The 11,841-nt window shown below is 48.5% G+C and overlaps 1 non-coding gene across 1 annotated transcript; it reads right to left on the reverse strand.

The window, feature by feature from the left end:
• Positions 1-6,564: 6,564 nt before the first annotated feature.
• Positions 6,565-6,636, reverse strand: TRNAG-UCC (transfer RNA glycine (anticodon UCC)). Its single transcript has one exon. It is a non-coding gene; the product is annotated as a tRNA-Gly (tRNA).
• Between the last annotated feature and the right edge of the window lie 5,205 nt (positions 6,637-11,841).

Below are 11,841 nucleotides of genomic sequence, written 5' to 3' on the forward strand. Positions count from 1 at the left end.
AGAAGGAATAGGAGGGCCCGGCTCTTGGAGCTTACACTCTAAAGTCTCCATACCAGGGTCAGTCATACACCCCATACTATGGTCGGTCACATGTTCCCATACCAGAGAGGCATGATGGGATTTGTAGTTTCAGCACAGCTGGAGTTTGAAGGTCGCCTGGTCTAGGCTGTAGCCCCTCCCCAGAAAAGCTATAGTACTCTATAGGGAAGGATTTGGGGGCTTGTCAGGGTCGGCTACATAGACCTAAAGATACAGTTGGATCAGGAGATGTGTAGTCTCTAATGGGAGCTTTATATTTCTGTGTCCACATTCAGCGCAGCAACACAATGGGGAAACATCAAATAAATTAGGGGCCCTCTTCTCATGTCAATGGGGAGCCCCAGACCCCTCCCAGCCAGCTGCTTTGGGGAAATTAAGGGGGTGAACAATAATCAAGCAGGTTAGAAAAACTCAAAAACCTGTCCTGTATGTCCTTCCTCCCCTTCCAAGTACATCAGCCTTGGGGGGGTGTGTCATGGTTTTACCACCCCCCAGACAAGTATATGACTTCCAATGTGTCCCCCCCAATACAGCTCCGAGTTTATGACTTCCAATGTGTCCCCCCCAATACAGCTCCGAGTATATGACTTCCAATGTGTCCCCCCCGATACAGCTCCGAGTATATGACTTCCAATGCCCCCCCCAATACAGCTCCGAGTATATGACTTCCAATGTCCCCCCCTATACAGCTCTGAGTATATGACTTCCAATGTGTCCCCCCAATACAGCTCCGAGTATATGACTTCCAATGCCCCCCCCAATACAGCTCCGAGTATATGACTTCCAGTGTGTCCCCCCCAATACAGCTGCGAGTACAGTTGCAAGAAAAAGTATGTGAACCCCTTGGGATTACGTGGAGTTTTGCATGAATTGGGCATAAAATGTGCTCTGAACGTCATCTAAGTCACAACAAGCGAAGAACACAGTCTGCTGAACATAATACTACACAAACATTAGATGTTGCCATGGTTTAATTGCACATAACATGTAAACATTCACAGTGCAGGGAGGAAAAAGTATGTGAGGCCCTAGCTTAATGACTTTTCCCAGAGCCAATTGGAGCCAGGAGTGAGCCAACCTTGACTCCAATCAGTGTGATGATATTGGATGTGTTGCTGACACCTGTTTTGGGTTTACTGGTTTCAAGAAGCACTGTCTGATGTGAACCATGCCTCGCAGAAAAGAGCTCTCAGAAGACCTACGATTAAGAATTGTTGACTTGCATGAAGCTGCAAAGGGTTACAAAAGTATCTCAAAAAGCCTTGATGTTCATGTGTCCACAGTAAGGCAAACTGTCTACAAATGGAGAAAGTTTAGCACTGTTGCTACTCTCCCTAGGCGTGGTCGTCCTGTAAAAATGACTGCAAGAGCACAGCGCAGAATGCTGCATGAGGTAAAGAAGAATCCCAGAGTGTCAGCTAAAGACCTACAGAAATCTCTGGCACATGCTAACATTTTTGTTGACACATCTACAATAAGGAAAACATTAAACAAGAATGGAGTACATGGGAGGACACCACGGAGGAAGCCATTGCTGTCCAAAAAGAATATTGCAGCACGTTTGAAGTTTGCAAAAGAGCACCTGGATGTTCCACAGCACTACTGGCAAAATATACTGTGGACAAATGAAACCAAGATTGAGTTGTTTGGGAAGAACACACAACACTATGTGTGGAGAAAAAAAAGGCACAGCACACCAACATCAAAACCTCATCCCCACTGTGAAACGTGGCGGAGGGAGCATCATGGTTTGAGGCTGCTTTGCTGCCTCAGGGCTGGACGGATTGTTGTCCTTGATGGGAAAATGAATTCCAGAGTTTATCAAGACATTTTGCAGGAAAACGTACGACCATCTGTCCGCCAACTGAAGCTCCGCAGAGGATGGGTGATGCAACAGGACAATGACCCAAAGCATACAAGTAATTCAACAAAACAATGGCTGCAACAGCACAGAATACACCTTCTGGAGTGGCCCAGTCAGAGTCCTGACCTCAACCCAATTGGAATGCTGTGGCATGACCTTAAGAGAGCGATTCACACCAGACATCCCAAGAATATTGCTACACTGAAACAGTTTTGTGAAGAGGAGTGGTCCAAAATTACTCCAGATCGTTGTGCAGGTCTGATCTGCAACTACAGGAAGCGTTTGGTTGAGGTTATTGCTGCCAAAGGAGGGTCAACCAGTTATTAAGTCCAAAGGTTCACATACTTTTTCCTCCCTGCACTGTGAATGTTTGCATGTTATGTGCAATTAAACCATGGCAACATCTAAGGTTTGTGTAGTATTATGTTGAGCAGACTGTGTTCTTCTATTGTTGTGACTTAGATGACGTTCAGAGTACATTTTATGCCCAATTCATGCAAAACTCAACGTAATCCCAAGGGGTTCACATACTTTTTCTTGCAACTGTATATGACTTCCAATGTGTCCCCCCAATACAGCTCCGAGTATATGACTTCCAATGTGTCCCCCCAATACAGCTCCGAGTATATGACTTCCAGTGTGTTCCCCCCCGATACAGCTCAGAGTATATGACTTCCAGTGTGTTCCCCCCCGATACAGCTCCGAGTATATGACTTCCAGTGTGTCCCCCCAATACAGCTCCGAGTATATGACTTCCAATGTCCCCCCCCCAATACAGCTCCGAGTATATGACTTCCAATGTCCCCCCCAATACAGCTCCGAGTATATGACTTCCAATGTGTCCCCCCCGATACAGCTCCGAGTATATGACTTCCAATGTGTTCCCCCAATACAGCTCCGAGTATATGACTTCCAATGTGTCCCCCCAATACAGCTCCGAGTATATGACTTCCAGTGTGTCCCCCCAATACAGCTCCGAGTATATGACTTCCAATGTGTCCCCCCAATACAGCTCCGAGTATATGACTTCCAATGTGTCCCCCCCCAATACAGCTCCTAGTATATGACTTCCAATGTGTCCCCCCAATACAGCTCCGAGTATATGACTTCCAATGTCCCCCCCAATACAGCTCCGAGTATATGACTTCCAATGTCCCCCCCAATACAGCTCCGAGTATATGACTTCCAATGTGTCCCCCCCCCCGATACAGCTCCTAGTATATGACTTCCAATGTGTCCCCCCCCGATACAGCTCCGAGTATATGACATCCAATGTGAAAGTAGGTAGGTGGTCTTTTTCCTTTTCCTTGGGGGCCCCCTCAAGATACCAACGGTCACACCTGGACACAGCTACGAGATCTCGGAAAGTGAATGCACTCAAATCACCTCAGTTGCGATTGCAAACACTTCAGTTTTATTGGCATAACATCGGGGTTATTATACTGTAGTCTTTAGGCAAACACACCCTCAGACCATCCAATCAAACACACCCTCAGACCATCCAATCAGATACATGTACATTGTTTTACCTTAACTCAACAATTATTTGTATGAGGTTTGCATTTTCACTCTTCTGCTTTATCTATCATACCATATCTGCTCTATCGCCCAGACCATGGCTGCAATCTGACCTAACACCCAATTTGTGGTTAAAACTTTTCAGAAGTGAGAGTAAACCTTATCTGCTTTTTTGTAAGGGTTTGCAAAAACACTCATTTCTACAGGAAGCTGACATAGACAGTTTTGTTAGTGTGCACATATCTCATATATATATATTAACTAGCATCTTGTATTAGTGTATACAAAATGGATTCAGTTATATTCCATTTAATCCTTTCACAATGTGTCCCCCCCAATACAGCTCCGAGTATATGACTTCCAATGTCCCCCCCAATACAGCTCCGAGTATATGACTTCCAATGTGTCCCCCCAATACAGCTCCGAGTATATGACTTCCAATGTGTCCCCCCAATACAGCTCCGAGTATATGACTTCCAATGTCCCCCCCAATACAGCTCCGAGTATATGACTTCCAATGTGTCCCCCCCCCCGATACAGCTCCTAGTATATGACTTCCAATGTGTCCCCCCCCGATACAGCTCCGAGTATATGACTTCCAATGTCCCCCCCAATACAGCTCAGAGTATATGACTTCCAATGTGTCCCCCCCAATACAGCTCCGAGTATATGACTTCCAATGTCCCCCCCAATACAGCTCCGAGTATATGACTTCCAATGTCCCCCCCAATACAGCTCCGAGTATATGACTTCCAATGTCCCCCCCAATACAGCTCCGAGTATATGACTTCCAATGTCCCCCCCAATACAGCTCCGAGTATATGACTTCCAATGTGTCTCCCCCATACAGCTCCGAGTATATGACTTCCAATGTGTCCCCCCCATACAGCTCCGAGTATATGACTTCCAATGTGTCCCCCCCAATACAGCTCCGAGTATATGACTTCCAATGTCCCCCCCAATACAGCTCCGAGTATATGACTTCCAATGTCCCCCCCAATACAGCTCCGAGTATATGACTTCCAATGTCCCCCCCAATACAGCTCCGAGTATATGACTTCCAATGTCCCCCCCCAATACAGCTCCGACTATATGACTTCCAATGTCCCCCCCAATACAGCTCCGAGTATATGACTTCCAATGTCCCCCCCAATACAGCTCCGAGTATTAGACTTCCAACATATAACAAGTCGTGTTTCCGATATGAACCCCCAAACCCCCCCTCTGTATACAATAAACAAGGATACAAAGTCTGAGAGTCCATCACATCTTCATCCTTCATTGTGTTCCTAGTGACACCATCGGGGAGATTTACTAAAACCGGAGAGTGCAGAATCTGGTGCAGCCGTGCACGGCAGCCAATCAGCTTCCAGGTTGTATTGTCAAAGCTTCATTGGACAAGCTGAGGTTAGAAGCTGATTGGCTGCCATGCACAGCTGCACCAGATCCTGAGATCTACAGGTTTAGTAAATCTCCCCCAATGTCCCCTGATTGATGACTTGGTGTATTGTACACAGAGGGGGGTGGGGGGTTCATATTGGGGACACGGCTTGTTCTGTGTTGGGGGTCATATATGGGGAGCTGTATTCGGGGTATATATTGGGGACACGGCTTGTTCTGTGTTGGGGGTCATATATGAGGAGCTGTATTCGGGGTATATATTGGGGACACGGCTTGTTCTGTGTTGGGGGTCATATATGAGGAGCTGTATTCGGGGTATATATTGGGGACACGGCTTGTTCTGTGTTGGGGGTCATATATGAGGAGCTGTATTCGGGGTATATATTGGGGACACGGCTTGTTCTGTGTTGGGGGTCATATATGAGGAGCTGTATTCGGGGTATATATTGGGGACACGGCTTGTTCTGTGTTGGGGGTCATATATGAGGAGCTGTATTCGGGGTATATATTGGGGACACGGCTTGTTCTGTGTTGGGGGTCATATATGGGGAGCTGTATTCGGGGTATATATTGGTTTTTGGTATACTTTGGTTTTGTCTGTATTCTTAGCTGTGTTCTCTCTTCTATTGGCTGAGATGTGTCGGAACCCCTGGAAACCATTTCTCCATTCTTCTGACTTCTCTCCATTGCCGTGAAATCTGATTGGTTGTTGGAGGTTCTTGCACTTCGTTTGGCTTTGTTCTGCCTCATGTTTGTCCTTCAGGAAGATAGCCGGACCCATCAGTCTACAGAAAATGGAAGATTCATCTGCATATATGTTGCCTTCCTTGGCTATTCCTTCCCCCTCAGTGACACGCCATCAACATTTTTAAAATAAAACATTTTAGTTTTTTATTACATGCCTTTTTTTAGACCTAGTTTGGTCCTTCCTGGGTCCCTTTGCTTCTCTCTGCAATGCAGGCAGATCATGGCTGGTGGAAGGAACCAGCTGGGTGCTTTACAGAGCTTCCTGAAAACATCACAGCACCCGGCCTCAGTACTCCTCTGAAGAGCCCTGATGTAACCAATGGGCTAGCTTGTGGGAGGAGTTATGCAAGAAATCATCGCAATCCCCTGAGTGGTGGCCATCAGTCTGGAAGAGTGGGCGTTTCTAGGAAGGCAACATTTGCATACATGCTGACCTAGGTGCCGCCCTCATGTGATGCTGAGCCTCCACGATTGGTGGAACTGAAATCCAGTGAATGAAAGGGCGGGGCCAAGGACAGTCAGACTGAGGAGGAAAGTGATAAATGATGCTGGACGTCCTCCAGCCAGGAAAGCAGACGGAGCTCTATCTGACTTGCTGCAGCTTCTAATGCACATTGTGAGAAGCTCACAGTGTGCAGTGAAATCAGAGTAAGCCATTTTACTACAGGAGAGGAGTCGGTACAACTGTGCAAGACTGGAGGGGGGCCGGAGGGGGGATTTATTGTACCGTCATTGGTTATAATGTATGAGGAATCTACGTTTTGTTGTATTTGCTTCTCACCTACAAATAAAATATATATATTATTTCCATTTCTAATCCTATTATTGACATTATTATTCGGATTATTATCATTATAAATATTATTTCTGTTATTAATATTCTTATCATGATAGTTGTGGATATTGTTGGAATTATTATTATCATTGCTATAAATAATATCAGTATCAGAATTATCACGCCAATACTAAGGAGGCGAAGCAGCCATGTTGGATATTGCGTTGGCTGGGAATCGAACCCAGGTCAGCTGCTTGGAAAGCAGCCATGCTAACCACTACACCACCAACGCAAGGTTGCATGTTTTTGAAGTGTGGGAGGAAACCGGAGTACCCGGAGGAAACCCACGCAGGCACAGGGAGAACATGCAAACTCCATGCAGATAGGGTCCTGGTCAGGATTTCAACCAAGGACCCCAGTGCTGCAAGGCTAACCAATAAGCCTCTGTGCTGCCCATATTTTGGCCTCTGATGTATAAGGCCCGCCCCCGCTGAGCGGGGTAAATCAGTGATGTCCAGTAGAGATTAGAGATGATGTCTTCAGCTGTACATTATTGGCTGGACGGGTTCGGGGATGTCGTCCATCTTATTTCCCACATGAGTGTCCTGTCTGTGAACATGAGGAGAACTCTTTGTGTGAGATGTTGGTCTGTGGAGCGGCCATGTGAAGAACGCTTCGTGCTCATGTCTTCTGATGGTGAAGGTCTCCTCTGTGCCCCCAACCTGACCCTTAGACAACCTCATATAGGACGTCACTGGTAGTCAGAGTTCTCATTGGCCCCAGCAGAAAAGGCCTCAAGCTGGGATGACTCCTCCCACTTCTGAAGCCAAGAAGCGTTCCTGTCGTTTCTCTGAGACTTCAGCCTCCAAGGCCAGACTTAAGCCAGGGGCCCAGTTCAGTCACAATCCTGGGGCCCCTAATACCCCAAACCTACAAATTCTATTAAACATCCTAGGGGGAAGCCGCCATTTCCCAAAGTAGAGGGACATCTGTTGGCCTTTGGGGTCACCTGGTCAGAGACATCTCAGATGCTCCGGTAAGAAACGTGGTGTCCAGAGGCTACAGGCTGGAGTTCCACTCCCTGCCCCCACCACGCTTCGTGTTGCCTTTGTCCCCGCATAGACTACTGGTCCTCCAAGCTGCTCCTGCAGATCTTTTTGTTCTTTTTTATTTCATGGCTTTCAAACTAACTGCACCCGTGCAGCTTAGTACAGAATTTCATCAATGTCAGGATGACTGAACTCCCACGCCTGCGTGAGATTGAAGTCACCTTGGCCCAGCCAATTAAAATGGCTGGAGATTAGTACCCAAGAGCCGCCTGGCTGAAGATGTCAGTGGCTGGTGGGGAGCTCCGGTACACCTCAGCACTGGAGCCAAGAAAAGAACAGTTCTGCTTTAAGACTAATGGTGGACCTTTTTGGTTGGTCTTCGCTTCTTCCGTCGCTGCAATAATTTCTGTAGGATATAACGGGCGGTATCGCTAGGAATTGCTCCTCTGGATTGGACACTGGGATGGGCAGTCATGGTTGTCCATTCTCGCCTATTGCCAGAACTCGATCGTAGGATCATGTCTTTTGTTGGAAAGACGCCAGAAGTCGTTGATGGTAAAGTGTTATCTAATGCTGGAAAGAGTAAACCTCTTGTTGATGTGCTGGAAGGGTGACCACAGATGGGATCCCTAGGAGGTGCAACGCTGGGAATGGGAACGTCAGTATGATCCGTAGGGCTGTCCACATTTTCATTTTTTGGTGGCATGGTGTCACTCTCTGGTGGATTAAGCTCGCGGTGCCTGAACCCCTTGGTTGGCCTGCGCCTTTTCATTTGCCGGCATAAATCCTTTAGGCGAGCGCAGATGGGATCCCTAGGAGGTGCGACGCTGGGAATGGGAGAGTCAATCTTGTCCATAGCGTTGTCTGCATTTTCACCTTTTGGTGGAATGATGACACTCGGTGGGATAATTTCTGTCTTCTGTGGGGTCTCCTCTTTGTGCTTGACCACCATTTTTGGCATGCGGTTCTTCATTTGCCGGCATAGGTGAACACTGAGGGAATCCCGAGGTGTGATGCTGCCAATGGGAATGTCGGTATCATCCGTAGCGTTGTCCGCATTTTCAATTGTTGGTGGGATGGTGTCATTACTTTCTGGTAGAATGATGTCACTCTGTGGGCTGATGTTGCTACTCTGCTGACCCAAGGAGATCTCCCCATTGGACCAACAGCAGAAAGGTTTCCGGGTTTTTACTCCAACCGTTTCCTTGTTCTAAAGCCTCAAGGAGGACATAGGCTGCATTTACTGGGGGGATTAGGGGGCATACAGGGGATTCCTGGGGCTGGGATCACTGTGAATAGTGGGGGGTTGGCATTGCTGAAATTTCGCACTGAGCTGTGCGGGTGCAGCTTAGTGTACTGGGGTGGATAGGCAGGTAAGACACACATCACTCCACAATTGGGATGCCATTGTGATGGTGACCGTCTCTTTGGTGCCTCTTGAGACATCTCCATAAAGGACGTCACTGGCAGGAAGGGTTCTCATTGGTCCCAGCAGAAAAGGCCTCAAGCTGGAAAGACTCCTTCCACTTCTGAAGCCAATCAGAGTTCCTTTCTTTTCTCCCAGGCTTAGGCCTCTAAGGCCAAACCTAGGCCAGGGGCCCAGTTCAGTCACAAGCCTGGGGCCCCTAATCCCCAAACCTTCAGACAAGCCCTATTAAACCTCCTGAAGGGAAGTCCCCATTTCCTAAAGTGGGGGGACGTCTGTTGGCCTTTGGGGTCACCTGGTCAGCAGACATCTCAGAAGCTCAGGTAAGAGACGTGGTGTCCAGGGGCTACAGACTAGAGTTCATCTCCCTGCCCCCACCCCGCTTCGTGTTGTCCAACCTGCCGGTGTCCCCGCAGGAACTAGCGGTCCTCCATGCTGCTCCTGCAGATCTGCTGACCCAAGGAGATCTCCCCATTGGACCAATAGCAGAAAGGTTTCCCGGTTTTTACTCCAACCGTTTCCTTGTTCTAAAGCCTCAAGGAGGACATAGGCTGCATTCACTGGGGGGATTAGGGGGCATACAGGGGATTCCTGGGGCTGGGATCACTGTGAACAGTGGGGGATGGGAAGTCTGTACAAAGCAATGACAGGCTGAGCCGGGACCATTCCCATGTATCCGCACATCCATCGGTCATCTGTGGTCAGGGAAGGATGAGCGATCCTGGCCCTAACCGTAGATGACCGATGGATGTGCGGATACATGGGAATGGTCGCGGCTCCTGTCAGCCTGTCATTGCTTTGTACAGACTTCCCATCCCCCACTGTTCACAGTGATCCCATCCGCAGGAATCCCCTGTATGCCCCTAATCCCCCGAGTGAATGCAGCCTATGTCCTCCTTGTGCTCGGGTTCACACCAATGCGGTGCGGGAAACGCTGCGAATCCTGTACGTTTCCCGCACCGCATTGCAATCGCATCACGTTCATGCGATCTGGTGCGGGAGTCAGTAATAAATTATTGACACCCGAAACAGATGGCAAGACGCGATGTGATTGCCAGAAATCACATGACATGGGTGAGAAGACCCATACCATGTGATTCAGGTGCGGATCTAAAGACAGTCCTGCACCTTTGTGGTGCGGATGCGATGTGATTTGAGCCATAGGAAGTGTATGGCCCAAATCGCAGCGCACAGACATGTGCATGGAATGCGCAGAGGAATGCGGTGTGATTCCTGTGCAGACTCCATGCAGTGTCCCGCACCACATAGTGTGAACCGGCTGGGAGGCTTTAGAACAGGGAAAAGGTTGGAGTAAGGCCCCGGTCACAGGGGGCGTACTAATCCGTACAGCCGTGGGGGGCCGTGTTTACTTGGGGGATGTACCGGTGTTCATGCATCCCTGTGCAGGCAGGTTCATTGATGTCAGTTGGGATGCAGCGGCTGCATGGATACAGACACTGCTCCCAATGTAACATCTGTGCGGGTGAACAGCTGTGAACACAGATAGTGTGCGTTCAGGGCCATGCATCCATACGGATGTCAGATTGGGATCAGCATCTGTGTCCATGTTACCACTACGTCCCAACTGACATCAATGGAACTGCCTGCACAGGGGTGCATGAACACCGGGACATCCCCTGCAAATAAACACGGCCCCCCACGGCGGTACACATTGGTATGTCCCCTGTGAATGTGGCCTAAAAACCGGGAACTATTCTGCTGTTGGTCCAATGGGGAGATCTCCTTGGGTCAGCAGATCTGCAGGAGCAGCATGGAGGACCGCTAGTCCCTGCGGGGACACCGGCAGGTTGGACAACACGAAGCAGGGTGGGGGCAGGGAGATGACCTCTAGTCTGTAGCCCCTGGACACCACGTCTCTTACCTGAGCTTCTGAGATGTCTGCTGACCAGGTGACCCCAAAGGCCAACAGACGTCCCCCCACTTTAGAAAGTAGGGAAATCCCTTCAGGAGGTTTAATAGGACTAGTCTGCAGGTTTGGGGATTAGGGGCCCCAGGATTGTGACTGAACTGGGCCCCTGGCTTAGGTCTGCTCTTGGAGGATGAAGCTTGGGAGAAAAGAAAGAAACTCTGATTGGCTTCAGAAGTGGGAGGAGTCTTTCCAGCTTGAGGCCTTTTCTGCTGGGACCAATGAGAACCCTTCCTGCCAGTGACGTCCTTTATGGAGATGTCTGAAGAGGCACCAAAGAGACGTTCTCTCTATATTGGGGTGTCACCCCCCCCCCATCATATCTGTGTATACAATGTTCTCTCTATATTGGGGTCCCCCCCCCCATCATATCTGTGTATACAATGTTCTCTCTATATTGGGGTGTCTCCCTTCCCCCATCATATCTGTGTATACAATGTTCTCTCTATATTGGGGTGTCACCCCTCCCCCATCATATCTGTATATACAATGTTCTCTCTATATTGGGGTGTCACCCCTCCCCCATCATATCTGTATATACAATGTTCTCTCTATATTGGGGTGTCACCCCTCCCCCATCATATCTGTATATACAATGTTCTCTCTATATTGGGGTGTCCCCCCTCCCATCATATCTGTATATACAGTGTTCTCTCTATATTGGGGTGTCTCCCCTCCCCCATCATATCTGTATATACAATGTTCTCTCTATATTGGGGTGTCTCCCCTCCCCCATCATATCTGTGTATACAGTGTTCTCTCTATATTGGGGTGTCTCCCCTCCCCCATCATATCTGTGTATACAATGTTCTCTCTATATTGGGGTGTCACCCCTCCCCCATCATATCTGTATATACAATGTTCTCTCTATATTGGGGTGTCTACCCTCCCCCATCATATCTGTATATACAATGTTCTCTCTATATTGGGGTGTCCCCCCCATCATATCTGTATATACAATGTTCTCTCTATATTGGGGTGTCTCCCCTCCCCCATCATATCTGTGTATACAATGTTCTCTCTATATTGGGGTGTCACCCCTCCCCCATTATATCTGTATATACAATGTTCTCTCTATATTGGGGTGTCCCCCCC

This window comes from Staurois parvus, unplaced genomic scaffold (genome assembly GCF_062004578.1).
Source record: "Staurois parvus isolate SC_StPar_1 unplaced genomic scaffold, SC_StPar_1.0 ptg002277l, whole genome shotgun sequence".
Taxonomy (NCBI): domain Eukaryota; kingdom Metazoa; phylum Chordata; class Amphibia; order Anura; family Ranidae; genus Staurois; species Staurois parvus.